General features: G+C 39.1%; 1 non-coding gene and 1 pseudogene across 1 annotated transcript; both read left to right on the forward strand.

The window, feature by feature from the left end:
- The window catches only part of LOC25488782 (uncharacterized), a 66,899-nt pseudogene that overhangs the window by 10,656 nt on the left and 32,866 nt on the right, over positions 1 to 23,377 (forward strand).
- LOC112420614 (small nucleolar RNA R71) lies at positions 21,169 to 21,275 on the forward strand. The gene has a single exon (XR_003010787.1). It is a non-coding gene; the product is annotated as a small nucleolar RNA R71 (small nucleolar RNA).

Consider the following 23,377-nt stretch of genomic DNA (forward strand, 5'->3'; position numbering starts at 1 on the left):
GTGACTTAGGAGCTAGTGTTAGTCTGTTGCCCTTACCCCTCTTTACAAGGCTAGGGTTGGGCAAGCTAAAGCCTACCGAAACAACATTGAAGTTAGCTGATCGTTCTGATATCCAACCTGTCGGATATGTCGAGGACATCCCCGTCAAAATAGAAGGGATAGAAATCCCAACTGATTTCATGATACTCGACATAGATGACGACAATGCGTGCCCTATAATCTTAGGACGACCCTTTCTCGCCACTGCGGGTGCTCTAGTAGATGTTCAAAATGGTAGGATTGTTTTTCAAGTGAGTGATGAGTTGATAGGATTTGAGCTGGAAAATTATATGAAAGGTCCCGCCCTCTACTCTTGTAATATGATTAAAGGTCATGAAGTGACAGGACGCTTATTAGCACCATCTACACAACATGACCTCTTTGATCCCTTCTAAGGACACTTTCTTCCAACGTCAAGCTAATGACTATAAACGAGCGCTTCGTGGGAGGCAAGCCACGTATTTAACTGCTTTCGTTTTTGTTTTTAAGTTATTTTGTAGGTAATCGTCCGAAGGTGATTCAAGCTAAACAAGAAAAATTTTGAGGCCACTATCCAGGACCTTGGCACGGCCCGTGCTCACACTGGCACGGCCGTGCCAGACCATACCCATCCAAAACCAGCCTTCCCTCCAGAATGTTGGCACGGCCCGTGCTGAGGTTGGCACGGCCGTGCCCGACTACAGGTAAGGATAAACCCACCTTTTCATCTTCTTCTTCCCTCATTCTCTACCACAAACTCTCTCTCCATTTACACTTCTCTCAAAAATCCTCCATAACCATAGCTATTCAAAACTTCCATATCTCCCCCAAAACTTCACCGTTTCACATAATTTCTTCACCCAATCAATCACAAACCAATTTCAATCATAACCTATCAATCAAAAACACCTTTCCTCCATCCCTCCCAAAAATCACCAAATTCGTAGCCCCCATAAACCTACCCAAAAACCCACAAATTCTTCATCCATTCACCCAATCCAACTCCTAACACTTACCCAAACCACAACCCTCACCCAAAACACAAACGGTCACCCAAGGTTCCGGCTAAATGGCATCTAGGAAAGGTGGAGCAAGCTCTTCTGGAGGACCACAACAAAAGAAGAAAACTCAAGCCAAGAATCATGGAATAATCTTCAAGGACACCAAGCAAAGGGACAGGTATAAAATTCTTCTCTCTAAACCTTTGCATCCTTGTCGATATCCAGATCCTTATACCTTGAGTGTGCTAGGACTAAGGGATAATGTGTTTAGCTTACTAGCAAATTTAGGATGGGTTGATATGCTTAGACCTATGAAGGGCTTCGAAAATTTCACTTATGAATTCTTAAGTTCTATTGAATTTACGAAGGATAAGGTGAACTTTGACAACCCCGATCATAGAGTTTCCTTCCGACTTTTGAATATGGATTTTGAGATGTCTCTTGAAAATTTCTGTTTAGAGATGGACTTTGCAAATGCGGGGTTCATCCATGACTCTTGGAATCCAAATTTAAAGTCGGAACACTATGACCCCGCTCTCTTTTGGAAACGCATTACCGGGTTAAGGCAATACAATCCTCGCAACAACAAGGCTAGTCACATTCACAACCCCGTACTTAGATACCTCCAGAGAGTCATGGCTTGTACCATTTTGGGTAGAAAAGAAGTAGGAACAACTAGGACGGATGAACTTTTCATGCTTTGGGCAATGCTTCATAACAATCCCGTTAATACTTGTTTCTACCTACTTGACTACCTTTCCTCCATAGGAGCTAGACCTGACAATAGAGCTGAGATAGTAGTCGGTGGTATCATTACCTTCATCGCTAGAAAGTTTGGAGTAAGTGAAGGGGAGGGGATAAATCCAATTGAGGGCAACAATAGACTTAATATTGAAACCCTTGTTGCTATGAACTTCATTAAAATTCATCCACCCATGACTTATGCACTTCAACTTCGCATACCACTTTTGTTTTTACTTCCTAACCCATCTCGGACTAACCCCGAGGTGGAGGAAAATTTGTTGTATGTTGGTGATGGATTACAGGTACACGAGGAGCATAATCAAGGTGACGAAGAGGGTGCTCACATGCACCATGAAGAAGAGCCCCATGACCATAACGACGACAATGAACGATGGGCATGGATGCAAACCGAGGTACAAAGGATAAGCACCGAGCAACAAAGGCAAGGTGTTGAATTATCTGGGCTAAGAAATGATGTCCTACGGGGCAACCGCATATCCGAAGAAAATAACCAAATGCTTCGGAACATGATGCAACATTTACACCTTCAGGGCCCTCCCTATGGACCTCAATAAAAATGTGAGCTTTCCTCTTCCTCTTTTTTCACCTTATCTCTTTCATCTCTATCTCACTCTTCTACCTCTCCTTCTCTTTTATTTTTCTTTTATCTTGAATCATTGAGGACAATGCTTCTCCTAAGTGTGGGGGGAGCCTAATAAAGTGTCTTTAGTCGTAGTGTTTCCAAACTCCCTTGAACTTTATTCTTTTGTTCTGTTTTATTGTAAAAGGCATAGTTAAGTAGCTAATTTTTATTGAAAAAATCAAGACACAAAAATTTTCATTGTCTCCTCTTATTTTGATTGATTCTTGTACATGAAAGCAAACTCTTGTGTTTTAAGTCTTCTTGATATAACCACATCTTGTTTTAAAGTGAATAAAATTCTCCAATGAGAAAAACACAAAGTTGCTTCCCTTGAGTAAATGTATGAATAGGTATTTTAAGGAAACACATTCTAATCTTAGTGGTGCATTAACCTTTAAAAATTCTCAAAGCGCCAGTAGTATAAGTGAGTATAAGGGAGATCATAAAAAGCCAAAAAGCCAAATAATTCCAAGGTCTCATCACTGAATCTAGATTGGGGAAGGAGGTAGGCCCTCCGACTTCCTACGTGAAGGTGATTGTTATCTTGAGAAAAACTTTAAAAAGCATTGTTGAAACTAGATTGGGGAAGGAGGTAGGCCCTCCGACTTCCTACGTGAAGACAATGTCTTAAGGAATACCATTGAATCTAGATTGGGGAAGGGGGTAGGCCCTCCGACCTCCTACGTGAAAATGTTGTTCCTTAAATAAAGAACTTAAAATGTGCATATGGCAAAAGAACAAAGATTCTCAAAAACTCCCATCTCTCTTATATGAATTGTAGAAGGAATTTTTCTTGGTTAGTTTAGTGCTAGGATTAGACCATGTTTCCTCATTATACCTATCTTATACAGGAGCAAGAAAAGGGTTGGACTTCACACACACACTCACTTGAAACTTGATTGTTGGGTAGAATAAAGATTTCAAGAAATACTTGAGTTTGTGATTAGTGTACATTTTGGGATTTAAGCCCTTGAGGAGACATGTGCTTTAATTAACTGTCATTTGATTTAACTATTGATGCTACTATGTTTATGCCTTTTGCTTGAGGACAAGCAAAGACTCAAGTATGGGGGAGTTTGATGAGTCATTTATATGTTATTTTAATATGCTTTTTAGTTTAGATTTTATATAAATTTATATTAGTATTATTTCCTTTTTAGGATAGTTTACTTTAAAATGCAATTTATTATATTTCAGGAAGGAATATTTGATGGAAAGAGTCTTGGAGCAAAAGAAAGGGATTTGGAGCAGATTGGACACAAAAACATGAAGATTGGGAAGCAAAATATATCTCCCACAAGTCAGAAGCTTGGCACGGCCCGTGCTAGCCTTGGCACGGCCGTGCCACCCTCCAGATGTCTTTTGCTGCTTTTGCTTTGACTCCAAGCTATTCTATTTTGGCGCACAATCTACCGAGGAATATTCTAGGAATATACTTGCTTAGATTCTAAGTCAATTGTGTACTATAAATAGAGTAGCTAGCCATCACTAATATTCATCTTTACTTGGAATACAATAAGTGACATTTGCTTTTCTAAATAAAGTTCTTTTCCTTTATTTCTTTGTCTTTTACTTTCATGCTTTCTCTCTTCTCCCCCATGTCTACGATGAACATGAGTGAGTAGACTTCTTCCTGTCTTGGGATTGTTGGATAAGTCTAAATGACATAATCCTAATCAAACCAAGCCCTAAGCCTTAATCTTATGTAACCCTAATTTCTTATCTGAATTCACCGTCTTAACATGGATTAACCATTATCAAACTGTGGAAACGAAAGTGGAGGGTTTGATAATTGTTCGTCCATTATTCCAAATATCAATTCATAAAACGAAAGTGGAGCTTTGATATTCGAACAAGTGAATTCAGACAAGGATTGCAAAGTCAGCGAAATAGGCTTTGCAATCTTTGAGACATATAGTTTCGATCTTCAAGGGAACCAATAACAATCAAGTCAGCGAAATAGGCTTGGTTGTTAGAGGAACCAAAATCCAATAGTAATCAAGTCAGCGAAATAGGCTTGGTTGCTAGAGGAACACAAGAGAAACTGTCTTGAGAAATTAGGTCTAACATAACATTATAAGCTTATGGTTTCGGTTTGAGAAGGACTTGTTATTTAGATGAAACCAACGATCCCAAGGCTCTTTTATTATATTGTTTTTAACCGTTTAAAAACCCCCAATTTACAACCTCTTCTCTCTTCTAATCATCTCTAAAGGTTAACTAAATTAAACTACTCCCTGTCGGAACGATACTCTTTATTACTACTTCGGTAAGACCGTGCACTTGCGGTTTTATCTCATCAGAGGACCCTATGGGATGCCAACCTCTTCGACCCAAACTTCACCCATGAGTACTATAGTACTTCCTGATAATTCAAATATGACCATACCGCCATTGTCTAACCAAGGGGAGAATATCTCGTTTGGTAGATCCCAACAAACATTTATTCCATTTGGTTCGCCTCAACAATCGTTGACCAACGCCTCGATGAATGCGTTAAGGCAAACCATGGCAGATATTAATCACGATATGGTCAATATGGTGACTCAACAAGTCACGACGGTTATCAATCATTTAATCCAAGAAACCAATAATAGTTATCAAGCCTTATCGCAACAAATGGGGCGAATAGCGGATTTTCTAGGTGCACCCCAAGTGCGCATTACGCCGGCTGTGCGAAATACGAATCCTCGGCAGAGGGAACCGCTTGTCGAAGAACAGACAAACCAAATGCTTGAAAACCAAGCGCAAGAGGCACAACCTGAAATACCGGAAGAACCTGTTAGGATTCCTATAATGGTGAACATAAACCAAAATGCGGACCAAGTGGTCATGCAGGCCCGTCGAAATAATTAGGAGGGCCATAACAACATAGCCAATATAGTCGAAGCATTGCTGGCCCAAAATGGTTTCAATACTGGATTGCACCATCCAAATTTCGTTTCGGCGTCGTCCGAATTTGTCTTAGAAACGGAGATGCCTAGAAAGCACAAAGTCCCCAAATTCACTAAATTTGCTGGGGAAACGAATGAATCCACTATCTAACATGTTGCTCGATACATTATGGAGGCCAGAGACTTAGCAAACAATGAGAATTTGAAATTGAAATATTTTCCAAGTTCTCTGACAAAAAATGCATTGACATGGTTCACAACGTTGCGTCCACACTCCATAGTTAGTTGGAATCAATTAGAGAAGGCTTTTCATGAGCAGTTTTATATGGGCCAATCTAAAATTAGTTTGAAAGAATTGGCTAGCGTTAGACGAAAGACGCATGAGTCGATAGATGATTACTTGAACAGATTTCGACTCCTTAAAGCCCGATGTTTCACCGCCGTGCCAGAACATAAGTTGGTCGAAATGGCTGCGGGTGGCTTAGATTATTCTGTTCGAAAGAAATTAGATACACAATATCTTAGGGACATGGCGCAATTAGCAGATAGGGTTCGCCAAGTCGAGAGACTTAAGGCTGAAAAAGCCAAAACAAATAGGTTCCCTAAGAAAGAGAAAGTTGCTTATATCGATACTAGAGATAGTGAGCCAGAATTCGATTGGGGATCAGATTCTGTAGAAGATAACGAAATAAATCTTGCAGAATTAAAAGATGGGCCGCCTTACACTTGTAAATTGTTAAGGCCATCAAATGGGAAAAACGTAGAAGAACCAAAAAATGATAAATATCCCCCAAAAACTTATACTTTTGATGTGTCTAAATGTGAAGAAATATTTGATCTTCTAGTTGCTGATGGCATAATTTTAGTGCCAGATAATATGAAACTCCCTCCTCTAGATCAGAGGAAGAAAAGGGGTTTTTGCAAATTTCATGGTTTTTTGGGCCATAACTTATCCCGTTGCACTCGTTTCAGGGATTCTGTGCAGAAGGCTCTTGATGAAGGAAGACTGAAATTCGGAGAAAAGGCTAAAGTAACAACTAAGCCTGATGTCGAATCTTCCAAAAAGGCTGATTCCATGTACACTGAAGTGGTTGGTATAAACATGGTGGATGTTACAGAGTCAAGCGACGACAAACTATTATCGGGAAAAGCTTTACCTGATGATACTGAGATGGTTACTGAAGACCATGTTCGAAATGCCAATCTGGTCACTGAGGACCAACTCCAGAAGAATGTAGAAAGGGCATATCCTAAAGCTGAAGAAGATCTAGTTGATTTTCTGAACCACTGCAAAGTTTTAAACACCAACGCCATGCTTTGTCCAAGGTGTAGCGCAGTCTTCGATAAAGAGGCCGCAAAAGCAATCGAAGGCTCTCAGCCACAGACAAAATGGAAGGGGAAAAAGAAAGATAATCGCCCTAAATTCAATTTCAACAAAAGGGGTGTCCCTTACAAAGACCAATCCGCTCGAAATTCTCAAAAGAGAAATTGGAGAGGAACCTTCAATCCGTCTGCGAAGTCCCCCACTGACACTTGGGTCTTTTCAGGAGGAAGGAAATCTGGCTATTCTGCCCCTCCAGCAAAATGGGTGAAAAGAAAAGTTCCTGCTCCTCCATGTGAGGCGCCAGAAGTGCCTAGCAGGTATGCTTACAATAATAACTACAAAGGTAAGCAACCTATGATACGAACTCAATGGCGCAGGTATCAACGCCAGAAAAAAGCATCAACATTACAAGATATCACCAATGTTGACAAAGGAGAGGGCAAGCGAAAAGATGTGTTCGAAATGGTTAAAAAACCAGTCACAGAGAGAATCTCACCCCCATTGTCAATTTTGAAGAAAGATCATCCCAAAGAGGATGAAGAAATGACTTCAAATTTCACTGGATCTGACCCCAGTCTTGACATAGTATGCAATGTGGTTTCTATACTACCTGTGGAATATGACGTTCCGTCAGAAATTAATGAAGTTGAAAGTGATTTCATCGATGAAATGGCAATTCACAAGCCACTATGCTATTATGTCATGAATAATGGTTGTGTAGAAGAGCAACATGCAGTCTTTGAAAAATCAGACACTTCGATGAAGTTACATCTCAAGCCTTTATTTATTCAGGCTAAAATCAATGGTGTGGGGGTAAATAACGTGTTAGTTGATGGTGGAGCCACAGTCAACCTGCTCCCTCAATCGTTCCTGGGAAAGATTGGACTCTATGATTCTGATTTGAAGCCTCATAATGTCATTCTCACTAACTATGAAGGCACTTCAGGAAATTCTTTGGGTGCTATCGAACTGGAATTAGTGGAGGGTAGCACAAGAAGGATAACAACATTTATGATAGTCCCATCAAAAGCAAACTTTAATGTACTGCTGGGTAGAGAATGGATACATGGCGTGGGTGCAGTCCCCTCTACGGTGCATCAAAGGATTGCCATATGGAAAGAAGATGGGCTAGTTGAGAACGTTGAAGCCGATCAAAGTTATTTCTTAGCTGAAGTAAACACTATTACCAAGAAAAACTTCGATAAGCAACTGGCACACATAGCCCCAGTCACATCTCCAGGACCCAAAAACATGATTTCAAATGACGAGATGTACTCCATGAAACTGCAGCCAGAAGCAGGATTTGTGTGGGAGAAAGAATTGAGAGACCATGACTTTGTAATGGTCAACCAACAGGAAGTTCAGATAGAAAATGAAGATCTGCTCGAAACTAGAGCCCAAGCATACAAAAAGGTTGCTGATAGCCTTGTACCTAACATTCCTAAGTATGCTACCCCACCAACTGGGGGGGATGTAAAAAATTGAAATTATGACTGAGCCCAATATTTGGGAGAAGATTACGGCCTACTTGGCCGAAAACAAACTCCAAACGGCCAAAGAGGCCGAAGATTCGAAGCAAGAGGTGATCGAGAAGCTCGTGGACGAATCCACAGACGACGGTGTCGAAGACCAGAAATTGGATTGCATTTACGATGATGAACCGTTAGGCTTCGAAGAGGATCCTATGGGATCCACTACAAAAATGAAAGCGCAAGATCCCCTCGAAGAAATCGACTTGGGAGATGGTACTGTCAAAAGACCTACTTATGTAAGTGCCAAAATCCCTGAAGGATTCAAAAATCGAATTGCAGAGCTACTAAAAGAATACAAAGATTGCTTTGCATGAGATTACAATGAAATGCCTAGTTTAAATCGAGAAGTGGTGGAATTAAAATTAGCAATTCGGCCAGACAAAAAGCCAGTCAAGAAAATTCCTCGTAGGTTCGCTCCACAGATCCTACCAAAGATCAAAGAAGAGATCGATAGACTGCTGAAATGCGGATTTATCAGGCCTGCAAGGTATGTAGATTGGCTAGCAAATGTAGTTCCAGTTAAAAAGAAAAATGGAACCATAAGGGTATGCATAGATTTTAGAGATTTGAATCTCGCTACCCCTAAAGACGAATACCCAATGCCTGTAGCAGAAATGCTCGTAGATTCAGCGGCGGGTTTTGTAACGCTCACCTTCGTTTAATCGTTTATTTAATCGAGTTTAGGCGATTATATTATAATTATATAGTATAAGCATGATTTTGATATGTTTTGATGATTTAAGATGATTTTGGTGATTTGATTGATGACGTGATAAGTTATGAGTTTTTGAAGATTTAATAAGGATATGAGATTTATTTTATTGTTAAATAGAATAAAGATTTGAAAATAATATAAAATATTTAGTTGAGGGCTGTTTTGATATTTTAGATAGTTTTGGGGGAGAAAGTGAGATAAGATAAGTAATTAAAAAAAAGATACAAATAGGGAAGACCTAATTTTTAGAAAAACTGATTGTACGTGAAAACTTTTGGAAAAAGGGAGAAAAGCTTAGAGAGGAGCAAGAGACCAAGAGGGCTGCGATTTTCTGCAAATTTAAGGTAAGGGTGAGACTAATAACTCAGTAATATTAGTTGTTGTAATTCTGATGAGTAATTAGCAAGAATTAGGAATTAAATTGAGAAAACGAAAACTAGGTCAAAACCTTAGAATTGATGATCAAACGTTGAGAATTGGTTCAATCGATGTAGAAAGTGTTCCTAGACCTTAGATAATGTTTAGGATGAACTTTGGAATCAAAAACAAGCTTAGAACCATGTGGATCGACGGATTTTTGTGATTTTAGGAAACCTGGCCGTAGCGACATTCATCGCTCGCCACGCGAGTCTTTCCCCTTCGCCTCGTGAGTTGTTTGGTACAACTCGCCATGGCGAGCTTTTCCCTTCACCTCGCGAGTTGTGCGACGCAGCTCGCCACTGCGAGCAACCTTACTCGCCATAGCGAGCTAAGGCAGAGTGTATGTTAGATTTTGTGTTTTCGACTTTTTAGTTGGACCTTGAGTGCCTTTGAGTGTTTGAACATACCTAGTATTGATTAGGAATGAATGTAGGATCAGAGGGAACCCAGAACAAGCTTAGTTTGGGAGTTGAGTGGTACTCGCCACGGCGAGTAAGAACTCTCGCCTCGCGAGCACAACCAGGATGAACTTGTTTGTGTGTTTGTGCGATCTGTGTCGCACTTGTTGATCAAGAGTGAACCCCTAACTGGTAATGAGACCTAGTGATGTCATTTAATGCAGACTGTAGAGTTGTTTAAGTTATATTAATATCAATTGAATATGAACTATTATATTGTATATTCATGCAAGATAAGAAGATGTGTTAATGATGCAAATTATGTGTTTTGATATAATGATATCATCTTGTTATGTGACTTGTTTACGCTGCTTTTGTTATTTAACTAAGTGCATAAGTATAAGATGAAGTTTAGCTCCAAATTATTGGATGCATGTTGATAAGTCGATTACGTTGTTTTGTTCATATGTGTCCATGCATAGCATATCATTGAGCTTAGTCCTCACCATGAATATTAGGAGCTTTGTCCTCCGCACGTTTTATAGGAGCTTTGTCCTCCGCACGATTAAAGTATATTAATACTTATGATGACGATTGGTACCACATGCATATAAGGAGTCTAAGAGCATTGTCACATTGTCATGATTAAGATGCCTTGTTGATAATGATTGAATATGTGATAAGTGTTTAATGATTATGTTATGTTGTTGATAATGATTGAATATTTGATTACGTGATAAGTGTTTAATGATTATGTTATGTTGTTCATGATGATTGGATATATGATTACGTGATAACTGTTTAGCATTTATGCAAAGTTGATAAAGGAATGATTAAGATGTTAATTTATGATTCGCAATTACATTGATTAATGTTATTTTGTTATGAAATCTCACCCCTTCTGCTTGAAAATGTTGCCCTTCGTATGGGTAACTTGCAGGTGATCGTGCTTAGTGTGCAGTTGCCGTCGTGAGTGGCCTTGCCTTCACTGTGTCGTCTAGGTCGCTCTGATACGTAACGGGATGGGGTTTAATGTTATGCATGCTTCATTCTTTTACGTGAACTGCTATGATAATTTCTGTTTTGATTAACTCTTTTGAGATACTTTGTTAGGGCCTGCGTGCCAAAACCTTTTATGAATTATGATTATGATTTTCCGCTGCAATGTTTAAGTTATTGGTTAAATTATTATTTAACTGTTGGATTACGTTATATGTGATATCCCGTTGTTTTGAAGCTTACTCTGATAAATGTTATGTTTTAAGAAATTTTGATATTGGGAAAACGGGGTGTTACAGGTTTCGATTACTTGAGTATGCTAGATGGATACTCTGGTTACAATCAAATCTTTATTGCAGAAGAAGATATCGCTAAGACCGCATTTCGATGCCCAGGGGCATTAGGATGTTATGAATGGGTAGTAATGCCATTTGGTCTAAAAAATGCTGGTGCCACGTACCAGAGAGCGATGAATTTAATGTTCCATGATTTCATAGAAAATTTTATGCAGGTTTACATCGATGACATTGTAGTGAAATCTTCTTCGGAAGAAAGACATTTGGAACATTTACGCCAATCATTCGAAAGAATGAGGCAATATGGATTGAAAATGAATCCTTTAAAATGTGCATTTGGGGTTTGTGCAGGTGATTTCTTAGGGTTCGTCTTGCATAAAAAGGGAATCGAAATCAACCAGAACAAAACCAAAGCATTAATCGAGACCAAGGCTCCTTCTACCAAGAAAGAGTTGCAGTCTCTACTAGGGAAGATCAACTTTCTCCGGAGGTTTATATCAAACCTAAGTGGTAAGACACAAGCTTTCTCACCATTACTCCGACTAAAGAAAGATGATGTTTTCAAATGGGAACCAGAGCACCAAAAAGCTTTCGATGAAATCAAGTCATATTTGGTAAACCCTCCGGTTCTTTCTCCTTTGTTGAAAGGCAGGAGAATGAAGTTATATATAGCAACGTCAGATGACACCATAGGAAGTATGTTAGCACAAGAGGACGAACATGGCACGGAAAGGGCCATTTACTATTTAAGTCGTGTACTTAATGATGTTGAAACAAGATATCATCCTAGTGAAAAACTTTGTTTGTGCTTATTCTTCTCATGTACAAAACTTAAGCATTATATAAAGCCTTTTGACGTTTATGTTTATTCCTATTTTGATATCATTAAGCATATGTTGTCAAAACCAATTCTACATAGCAGAGTCGGAAAATGGGCCTTAGCATTGACAGAATATTCATTGACTTATCAATCATTAAAGGCTGTCAAAGGCCAAATTGTGGCCGATTTTATTGTAGATCATTCAGTAGATGAAGTTTTGACAACTGAAATGGAAAATCATCCATGGAATTTATATTTCGATGGTTCTAGTCATAAAAGTTGTACTGGCGTGGGGATAGTGATAGTCTCGCCCAAACACCATATATTTAAATACATGCTTCGAATCAATCAACTTTGCTCTAACAATGAGGCTGAATATGAAGCCTTAATTACAGGTCTAGAAATTGCACTCGAACTGGGGGAAAAATGCATCAAAATCAGAGGAGATTCTGAACTTATCCTTAGACAAATGACAAAAGAATATAGGTGCGTTAAGGAAAGTTTGGTCACCTATCATGCAATAGCTGGCAGGTTGTTAAAACAGTTCACCCACGTGGAAATTCGGCACATACCTCGAATGGAGAACCAAGATGCAAATGATCTGGCACAGAGGGCCTCTGGATACAAAATACCGAAGGACCAGATGCAAGAGCTGATATAAATTAGAAACAGACGAAATTCGATGGAATCGTTCTCTTGCAAATCGTTAACGCCAAAACTTGGGGGGACTGAAGCAGGCCAAAAGTCCATAAAAGGTACATATTTTTGTCGAAATTTTTGTCATTAACGATTTAAATGAAAATGATTGGCGAAGACCTATAGTGAAATATCTGGAAAATCCAGATGGAACCACTTGTCGAAAAGTGAAGTACAGAGCCTAGGCGAAACAAATGCATATCTGGCTGTTTTGAATACACACGACGGAACTTGTGGAACGCACCAAGCGGGCCATAAAATGAAATGGCTTTTATTTCGACAAGGGTTATATTGGCCAACTATGCTCAAAGATTGCATAGAATTCGCAAAAGGATGCCAAAAATATGCTGGAATTCAGCGCGTCCTAGCAAGTGAACTTCATGCGATAATCAAACCTTGGCCATTTAGAGGATGGGCTTTGGATGTGATAGGGGAAATCAAACCCACTTCATCGAAAGGATATAGATACATCTTAGTAGGAATAGATTATTTCACAAAATGGATAAAAGCAATTCCCTTAAAAGATGTCACTCAAGAGGAAGTTATAAGTTTCATCCAGAAGTTCATCATCTATAGGTTCGGTATTCCGGAAACCATTACCACAGACCAAGGGTCCGTATTCACTGGTCGAAAAATGGCGAAATTCGCCGAAGATATAGGTTTTAAATTGCTAACCTCGACACCATATTAAGCACAAGCAAATGGTCAGGTTGAAGCAGCAAACAAAAATATCATTGCCATTATCAAACGAAAAATAAAGGCAAAGCCAAAGAATTGGCCTGAAGTTCTAGGCAAAGCTTTGTGGGCATGTCAAACATCTCCAAAAGAATCGACAAACACCACACCTTTTAGGCTAACATTTGGTCATGATGCTGTGTTACCCGTAGAGTTTTTGCTTCAATCAGTCAGAATCCAAAGGCAATGCGAAATACCAGTTAATCATTATTGGGACATGGTCATAGACGAGTTGACCGATCTCGATGAAGAAAGATTAACAGCACTAGAAATCCTTGCAAGACAAAAGGAGAGGGTAGCAAAAGCATATAATAAAAAGGTAAAATCGAAATTTTTCACCCAAGGAGATTTGGTATGGAAAGTCATTTTACCAATGGATAAGAAAGATAGAGTTTTGGGAAAATGGTCATCCGGTTGGGAAGGACCATGGTAGATATTGAGAGTCTTTTCGAACAATGCATATGAGATCGAAGAATTAAATGAAGATCGAAGGATCTTATGAATAAACGGAAAGTACTTGAAAAAGTATAAACCGACATTACAAGAAATTAAGATCATACAAGAGTAATTCGAAAAGAAAAGTTCAAACATGGCATTTCATAAGGCCAACTAATGGGCGGTTTACACAAAATAAACTTCAAAATGGGCTCTAAAGAGCGCAAAGTAAACCATTACAAAAGAAATGCTACAAAAGGAAATTAGAAAATTCTAAAATGATTTTTCTTCGATGGAATGACCTACATAAGTTGGCCAAAGCCAAAAAGGTCGAGAAACCATCGAAGCTCACTATCGAGACAACACCTAAGGCAGAAACGCTGAAGATTATATAGTTCGTCCTCAGCAGGATGAAATCCTCGATAGTTGCGCCTTAACCCATATCCAGGGCAGTTGTGCCAGTTGTTGCAGAATCGACGACGAATCAACTGGGGGGGGGGGGGGCAGCAACCTTTTGTACCAGCCTGAAACGAAGCGAAAGTGGGAGTCCCCTCCCGTTATCTCCCTGCGATAACGCGCAACATTCTTCGTCTCCAAAAGAGACCAAAAGTCATTGAAAAGTTCAGTTATATCAGGAGAGATACCGTCAAGCGCCCTCAACATTACATCAAAGTAAAGCGCGCTCACGGAGCCATCATCCATAGCATTCTTGAGCGAATACTTGACAGTAGGAATGCATGGCTCAACATCTAGCATGTGTTGAGTACATCTCAAAATACAAAACATGGGATTCCCATGTTCCCATAAACGAAGCTTGAAATCCAACTTCGGATGGGTAGGTTTCAGATCGGTGAGTATCCTGATGCAATCCTCACCAAAGGCTCTTGAGACCTTACGATCTCCACAGAGAGCAGCAATTCTCTTATTTTGTCTTTGAAAACAAAAAAGATCAAGCATGCTGTACTTGGCGACCCTTGCAGCAATGTCTATGATCAGATCATCACTCAAGCAACTTATGAACTCCATGAAGAAATTTTGTTTATGGAAAAGTGTTTAATGAACACAAAGAAAGATAAGTGAGAGATGAAAAACACAAGACAAAAAGGATGGTATTTATAAAATAAGTGGGAAGTTGAAAAGTGGTTTTTTCTCTTTGAAACATAAGCGACGGTTTCTTTTCTTGATCATCATAGATCATAAGAAGACACGTGGCGTCAGTTGATGCCGTGATTCAAAAGCCTTGGGGAGGAAGTTGTAAAAATCTTTATGTTTTATCTTCCCTAAAAAGAATCTCATAATTATATTTTTTGGAAGAGTTACGGTTTCCAAGACAAGCTAATCCTACCAAGTTAGGAAAAGACATTTTAGTTTCTCATCATTATAATTGTCTTGAGATTTGTTCAATTAAGAGAGCAATTAAAATATATATATATTATATATAAATAATCAAAATGAAACATTGTGTTAATATTAAAAAGGTTGCTAAACCGTTACAAAATAAATACATACACAATAAGAAGGAACAAAATAGAAACTAAGACTCTGATGAGAAAAAACCGCAAGTGCACGGTCTTACCGAAGTAGTAATAAAGAGTATCGTTCCGACAGGGAGTAGTTTAATTTAGTTAACCTTTAGAGATGATTAGAAGAGAGAAGTGGTTGTAAGTTGGGGGTTTTTAAACGGTTAAAAACAATATAATAAAAGAGCCTTGGGATCGTTGGTTTCATCTAAATAACAAGTCATTCTCAAACTGAAACCATAAGCTTATAATGTTATGTTAGACCTAATTTCTCAAGACAGTTTCTCTTAAGTTCCTCTAGCAACCAAGCCTATTTCGCTGACTTGATTACTATTGGATTTTGGTTCCTCTAACAACCAAGCCTATTTCGCTGACTTGATTGTTATTAGTTCCCGTGAAGATCGAAACTATATGTCTCAAAGATTGCAAAGCCTATTTCGCTGACTTTGCAATCCTTGTCTGAATTCACTTGTTCGAATATCAAAGCTCCACTTTCGTTTTATGAATTGATATTTGGAATAATGGACGAACAATTATCAAACCCTCCACTTTCGTTTCCACAGTTTGATAATGGTTAATCCATGTTAAGACGGTGAATTCAGATAAGAAATTAGGGTTACATAAGATTAAGGCTTAGGGCTTGGTTTGATTAGGATTATGTCATTTAGACTTATCCAACAATCCCAAGACAAGAAGAAGTCTACTCACTCATGTTCATCGTAGACATGGGGGAGAAGAGAGAAAGCATGAAAGTAAAAGACAAAGAAATAAAGGAAAAGAACTTTATTTAGAAAAGCAAATGTCACTTATTGTATTCCAAGTAAAGATGAATATTAGTGATGGCTAGCTACTCTATTTATAGTACACAATTGACTTAAAATCTAAGCAAGTATATTCCTAGAATATTCCTCGGTAGATTGTGCGCCAAAATAGAATAGCTTGGAGTCAAAGCAAAAGCAGCAAAAGGCATCTGGAGGGTGGCACGGCCGTGCCAAGGCTAGCACGGGCCGTGCCAAGCTTCTGACTTGTGGGAGATATATTTTGCTTCCCAATCTTCATGTTTTTGTGTCCAATCTGCTCCAAATCCCTTTCTTTTGCTGCAAGACTCTCTCCATCAAATATTCTTCCCTGAAATATAATAAATTGCATTTTCAAGTAAACTATCCTAAAAAGGAAATAATACTAATATAAAATTATATAAAATCTAAACTAAAAAGCATATTAAAATAACATGTAAATGACTCATCAAACTCCCCCATACTTGAATCTTTGCTTGTCCTCAAGCAAAAGGCATAAACATAGTAGCATCAATAGTTAAATCGAATGACAGTTAATTAAAGCACATGTCTCCTCAAGGGCTTTAATCCCAAAATGTACACTAATCACAAACTCAAGTATTTCTTGAAATCTTTATTCTACCCAACAATCAAGTTTCAAGTGAGTGTGTGTGTGAAGTCCAACCCTTTTCTTGCTCTTGTATAAGATAGGTATAATGAGGAAACATGGTCTAATCCTAGCACTAAACTAACCAAGAAAAATTCCTTCTACAATTCATATAAGAGAGATGGGAGTTTTTGAGAATCTTTGTTCTTTTGCCATATGCACATTTTAAGTTCTTTATTTAAGGAACAACATTTTCACGTAGGAGGTTGGAGGGCCTACCCCCTTCCCCAATCTAGATTCAATGATATTCCTTAAAACATCGTCTTCACGTAGGAAGTCGGAGGGCCTACCTCCTTCCCCAATCTAGTTTCAACAATGCTTTTTAAAGTTTTTCTCAAGATAACAATCACCTTCACGTAGGAAGTCGGAGGGCCTACCTCCTTCCCCAATCTAGATTCAGTGATGAGACCTTGGAATTATTTGGCTTTTTGGCTTTTTATGATCTCCCTTATACTCACTTATACTACTGGCGCTTTGAGAATTTTTAAAGGTTAATGCACCACTAAGATTAGAATGTGTTTCCTTAAAATACCTATTCATTCATTTACTCAAGGGAAGCAACTTTGTGTTTTTCTCATTGGAGAATTTTATTCACTTTAAAACAAGATGTGGTTATATCAAGAAGACTTAAAACACAAGAGTTTGCTTTCATGTACAAGAATCAACAAAATAAGAGGAGACAATGAAAATTTTTGTGTCTTGATTTTTTTCTTCAATAAAAATTAGCTACTTAACTATGCCTTTTACAATAAAACAGAACAAAAGAATAAAGTTCAAGGGAGTTTGGAAACACTACGACTAAAGACACTTTATTAGGCTCCCCCCACACTTAGGAGAAGCATTGTCCTCAATGATTCAAGATAAAAAGAAAAATAAAAGAGAAGTAGAGGTAGAAGAAGAAGAAGCAGAAGAAGGAGGAGAAAGTTAAGAAGGGAAGAGTGGAAGAGGAAAGCTCACATTTTTATCATTGAGGTCCATATGGAGGACCTTGGAGGTGAAAGTGGTGCATCATGTTCCGAAGCATTTGGTTATTTTCTTCGGATATGCGGTTGCCCTTTTGGACATCATGCCTTATGCTCATGAGTTCAACACCTTGCCTTTGTTGCTCGGTGTTTATTCTTTCAACCTCGGTAGTCATCCATGCCCATCTTGCATCCGCATTTGTTTCATCTTCATTATGGTCATGGTATGCCTCTTCATGGTGCAGTTGTGCACCTTCCTCTTCCGGATGCAAGTGTGCATCCTCTGTTTCTTCATTAGGTTGTTCTATGTGCACCTGTGGGTCATCAGCAACATACAACAAATTTGCTTCCACCTCGGTGTTAGTGCGAGATGGGTTAGGCAATAAAATCAAGATGGGCACATTGAGTTGGAGTGTATAGACATAGGGGACTCGAGTTTTTATGAAATTCATAGAGATGAGAGTTTCTATGTTTAGTCTATTGTTACCCTCTATCTTGTTTATCCCTAGGTCTTCACTCACACCGAATCGCCCAGCTATGTATGTTATGATACCACCAACTACTATTTCTCCCCTACTATCGGACCTATTTCCTATAAGGGAAAGGTAGTCAAGCAAGTAAAAACAAGTGTTAATGGGTTGGTTGTGCAACATAGCCCAAATCATGAAGAGTTCATCATTCCTAGTGTTCCCTAATTCTTTCCGTCCCCTAATGGTACAAGCTATAACCCTTTGAAGGTACCTAAGTACGGGGTTGTGAATGTTGCTAGCTTTGTTGGCACGAGTGTTAAATTGGTCAAGACCGGTGATTTGCTCCCAAAAGGCGGCGGGTTGATAGTTAACCGGTTTTAAATTTTGATCCCAAGAGTCGTGGATGAACCCCCCATTTGCGAAGCCCATCTCATCACAGAAGTGCTGAAGAGACATCTCATAATCAATATTCAAAAGCCGGAAAGAAACTCTATGGTTGGGGTTATCAAAGTTCAACCTATCTTTTGTAAAAACAATAGAGCTTAAAAATTCATAGGTGAAGTTTTCATACCCTCGCATAGGTTTCAACATATCAACCCATCCTAGCCTTTCTAGCAATTTTAACACATTATCCTTAATACCTAGCTTATTCATATCATGGTTATCAAGGTACCTGCAAGGTTGTAGAGGTTTAGAGATTAGAAGTTTGTACCTATCCCTTTGCTTGTTGTCCCGGAAGATGATGCCATGATTTTTTGCTTGTGCTTTCTTCTTTGGGGGAGGTCCTCCGGATGAGCTTGCAACTTCCTTTCCACTTCTTTTTGAAGTCATTGCCTAGACCTTGCCTTTGGGGTGGTGGTTTGGTTAAGGGTTGTTTTGGTGGAAAGAGGTTGGATTAGTGTTGTGGTGAAGGTTTAGGTGAGTTTTTGGGGTTGGGTTAGGGAGGTTGGTGAAAAATTTATGGTTTTTGGGTTAGGTTATGGAGGGTGACGAATTTGGGTGATGGTGGTTTTGGTGGATGAAAGTTGTTTTGGAATGGTGGGTTATGATTGGAATGGTGTTAGGGTTTGATTGGGTGGAGAAATTTTGTGAATGGGTGTGATTTGAGGGTAGTTGTGAAGGTTTGTAGTTGTATGGTTATGGAGGTTTTGAGAGAGAAGGTGGGAAGTAGAGAGAAGTTTGTGTTGGAGAGTGAAGGAAGAAGAAGTTCAAAAGGTAGGGTTATAGGCACCTGGTGTCGGGCACGGCCGTGCCAAGCTTGGCACGGGCCGTGCCAATATTCTGGACCTTGGCCATTTGTTTGGTCTATGAGGGTCTGGCACGGCCGTGCCAGTGTCAGCACGGGCCGTGCCAAGGTTCTGGAATGCTAGGCTTCAAAATTTTCTGTTTTCTTGAATTTTTCTCGGACAATAACCTACAAAATAGTTTAAAAGAAACAAAAACAAAAACAAAAGCAGTTAAATGCGTGGGTTGCCTCCCACGAAGCGCTCGTTTATTGTCATTAGCTTGACGTTAGGAAAGTGTCCTTAGAAAGGATCAAAGAGGTCATATTGTGTAGTTGACGCTAGAAAGCGTTCTTTCACATTGTGTACTTACAATTATGTTACAAGAATAAAGAGCGGGACCTTTCATAACATTTTCCAGCTCGAACCCAATCATTGCATCACTTGCTTGAAAAACTATCCTTCCACTCTGAACATCTATTATAGCACCTGCAGTAGCTAGGAAGGGTCGTCCTAAGATTATTGGGACATCAAGGTCCTCTTCTATGTCGACCACAACAAAATCCGTCGGGATATATATCCCTTCTATTTTAACGGGTATGTCCTCTATGTAGCCAGCTAGGGGGATAGTAGAACGGTCTGCTAGTTTTAAGATCATCTCGGTCGGTTTAAGCTCTCCTATTCCCATCCTTTTGAAGAGGGATAAAGGCAACAAACTTACACTAGCTCCTAAGTCACACAAGGCTTTGTCAACGGTTTCTTTTCCTATCACACAAGGGATGGAAAAACTACCTGGATCTCTAAGCTTTTGGGGTTGCGTCTTGATGATTGCACTACTTTCCCTAGTTAAAGCTATTGTCTCCTTGTGATCTATAGCCTTTTTCTTTGAAAAAATTTCTTTTAAAAATTTGGCGTATAGAGGCATACGAGATAGAGCTTCAACAAAGGGGATCTTAATGCAAATCTTTTTAAGTATGTTTAAGAATTTAGCAAACTCGGCCTCCAAGTTGAGCTTAGTGAGCCTTACATCCTTCTCACCTAGAAGCTTAACACTCTCTCCCTTGACACTTTTGGCTTTGGTAATGGTCTCTTCTAACTTATTGCCCCCAAGAGAAATGGCATTGACATGGGCCTTGGGGTTTGTTTCAGTTTGTCCAGGAAAGACTCCTGGTGTTTGAGAAGAGGTGGCCACTTGTTGGGCTACTTGGGAGATTTGGGTTTCAAGCATTTTGGTGTGTGTGGCGATGGAATCAACCTTGGTATTGAGCTTGGAGAGAGAGTCGTTCAGAGATCTTGTTTGGTTTTTTAACTCTTGAAGTTGTTTATTTTGATTCATCATGCAATTTTCTAACATTATTTCCAAACTAGATTTCTGAGCCACTCTCTGGTTGTTTGTATAGCCAGGTGGTGCTGTTTGCCCATAGGAACCTTGAGGATTTTTGTAAAAATTTTGATTTGGCCTCATTCCTTGGTTGTATTGAGCGTAATTTAGTTGCTCAATATTGGCAGCACTACCTAACTGACAATCAACACCTGTATGACCAGTTATACCACAGACTTCACAAGTAGGGGATGCAGGAGAAGGTGAGGCAGTATTAACATTAAGTTTTTCTATTTTTTGTGTTAATGCCTCAACTTTAGCAGCAAGGTGGTTATATTCAGAGACTTCGTATATATCTGCCTCTTTCTTAGAGGGAGTAGGAGTGGTGACGGCTCTTTCGTTGGTCCATTGATAGTGATTCTGAGCCATGTCCTCAATCAAAGCATAAGCCTCCGTGTAGTTTTTGATCATTAGAGCTCCACCTGCAGCTGCATCAACAGACATCTTAGTGGTATAAGACAAGCCATTATAAAACGTGTGGACTATAAGCCACTTCTCTAGGCCGTGGTGGGGACAAAGTCTAAGCATTTCCTTGAAACGCTCCCACGCCTCATAGAGAGATTCCCCATCTTTTTGATTGAAACGCGTAATTTGGTCTCTAAGCTTAGCTGTTTTGGATGGGGGAAAGAATCGGGCGAGGAATGCTCGCCTCATATCGTCCCATGAAGTAATGGAACTGACTTCTAGGGAATGGAACCAAGCGCTAGCTCTACCCCTTAAGGAAAAGGGAAAGAGATGAAGTCTTACGGCTTCTTGGTTCTCTTTTATGGTGCCACTGAGTCTAAGGAAGGAAGAAATATGGAGATTTGGATCCTCAGTGGGTGATCCAGAAAACTGGTTTTGCTGCACTAAATTGAGTAGTGCAGGCTTGATTTTGAAGTTATTACCCGCAACCGTTGGGTACACGATAATAGCTTGTGGCTCTTCCGTTGAAGGAGTAGCATACTCTTTGAGAGTACGTTCAGCCATAGCGGTATTATTTTGTGCCTCTTTCTTTTTCTTATGCAAAAACCTTTCGATCTCAGGAATAAATTCTCCGAGACTTTTACTTCTTCGCATAAGAAACCGAGAACCCAAGAAGTTAGTGGTAAAAACAAAAAGAAAGAAAAATAGAAGAGAAGAGGAAGAGAAAAGAGAAGAGAGTTCTAATCACTAAGAAAGAGTTAATTAAATTAGTTTACTCCCATGCAGCGGCGCCAAAAACTTGATGAGATAAAACCGCAAGTGCACGGTCTTACCGAAGTAGTAATAAAGAGTATCGTTCCGACAGGGAGTAGTTTAATTTAGTTAACCTTTAGAGATGATTAGAAGAGAGAAGAGGTTGTAAGTTGGGGGTTTTTAAACGGTTAAAAACAATATAATAAAAGAGCCTTGGGATCGTTGGTTTCATCTAAATAACAAGTCATTCTCAAACCGAAACCATAAGCTTATAATGTTATGTTAGACCTAATTTCTCAAGACAGTTTCTCTTAAGTTCCTCTAGCAACCAAGCCTATTTCGCTGACTTGATTACTATTGGATTTTGCTTCCTCTAACAACCAAGCCTATTTCGCTGACTTGATTGTTATTAGTTCCCGTGAAGATCGAAACTATATGTCTCAAAGATTGCAAAGCCTATTTCGCTGACTTTGCAATCCTTGTCTGAATTCACTTGTTCGAATATCAAAGCTCCACTTTCGTTTTATGAATTGATATTTGGAATAATGGACGAACAATTATCAAACCCTCCACTTTCGTTTCCACAGTTTGATAATGGTTAATCCATGTTAAGACGGTGAATTCAGATAAGAAATTAGGGTTACATAAGATTAAGGCTTAGGGCTTGGTTTGATTAGGATTATGTCATTTAGACTTATCCAACAATCCCAAGACAAGAAGAAGTCTACTCACTCATGTTCATCGTAGACATGGGGGAGAAGAGAGAAAGCATGAAAGTAAAAGACAAAGAAATAAAGGAAAAGAACTTTATTTAGAAAAGCAAATGTCACTTATTGTATTCCAAGTAAAGATGAATATTAGTGATGGCTAGCTACTCTATTTATAGTACACAATTGACTTAAAATCTAAGCAAGTATATTCCTAGAATATTCCTCGGTAGATTGTGCGCCAAAATAGAATAGCTTGGAGTCAAAGCAAAAGCAGCAAAAGGCATCTGGAGGGTGGCACGGCCGTGCCAAGGCTAGCACGGGCCGTGCCAAGCTTCTGACTTGTGGGAGATATATTTTGCTTCCCAATCTTCATGTTTTTGTGTCCAATCTGCTCCAAATCCCTTTCTTTTGCTCCAAGACTCTCTCCATCAAATATTCTTTCCTGAAATATAATAAATTGCATTTTAAAGTAAACTATCCTAAAAAGGAAATAATACTAATATAAAATTATATAAAATCTAAACTAAAAAGCATATTACAATAACATGTAAATGACTCATCAGACTCCCATAATGAGTTCGATACAAAATGGTTTACATCTTAAAACCAGAGGTGAGTTGATACAGTTGCTGTTTTAAATCATCAAGTTGTACATCTTGGGCTTTGCCATGATCAGTGAGGAGTACTATTTCTTGCTGGGAAGATTTCGATTCCTTGATCTTCTTGATGGCAATTTGAGCCTCTGACTTCATTAAACCTTCTTTAGCCAAAAGTTGGGCCTTCTGATCCTCTAACTGCTCAATTTTGGCCTTATACTGGGTAATTGATGAATCAATGTCT

Source organism: Medicago truncatula, chromosome 3 (assembly GCF_003473485.1).
Source record: "Medicago truncatula cultivar Jemalong A17 chromosome 3, MtrunA17r5.0-ANR, whole genome shotgun sequence".
Classification (NCBI taxonomy): domain Eukaryota; kingdom Viridiplantae; phylum Streptophyta; class Magnoliopsida; order Fabales; family Fabaceae; genus Medicago; species Medicago truncatula.